Genomic DNA, 597 nt, shown 5'->3' with positions numbered 1-597 from the left:
TATGTTACCTCTTCTCCACATATTCTCAGTTGGTACACGACCCTGGATAGGCAAAGTGAACCTCGGCCACTGTCTCAAAGTCTTGATATCTGAGACTCATCCAATCGTGTCTGACCTTTGGTAATAACACCATTGTGTATCTGGACTTTAATTCTGTCCAAAGGTCACGAGGATTCTTAATATGTAGATACTGATTTCTCAGTTCTTCAGTGAGATGACGGCTCATAACAGTTTATGGCTCTTAACTTTTCACTTTCAATTTCATCATTTCTTTCAATGATACATTTCCCGAGTCCTCTAGACTTCAGGGCAATTGAAGCGTTCATTTCCATTCTGGATAATATCTTCTAGAGAGATTTAGAATGGTATAATCCATGGGCTCAAATCTCGGTATCTGAAATCATATTATCAATTTATGATTTAGAATTCTTGCAACCAATTAAATAATCAGTGCATATGATTTCATAAGTCTCTCTATGATACTTGGACCACACGGTCATGTTTTGTGATGCTTAGACTTCACTGCCATTATGTGATACAACGATCTTAAGGATCGGATTATGATGCAATCCGGTTTATATAACCATCCGGATACTG

The sequence above is a fragment of the Brassica oleracea genome, unplaced genomic scaffold (genome assembly GCF_000695525.1).
Source record: "Brassica oleracea var. oleracea cultivar TO1000 unplaced genomic scaffold, BOL UnpScaffold01446, whole genome shotgun sequence".
NCBI lineage: Eukaryota > Viridiplantae > Streptophyta > Magnoliopsida > Brassicales > Brassicaceae > Brassica > Brassica oleracea.
Note: the sequence above shows the minus strand (reverse complement) of the source record.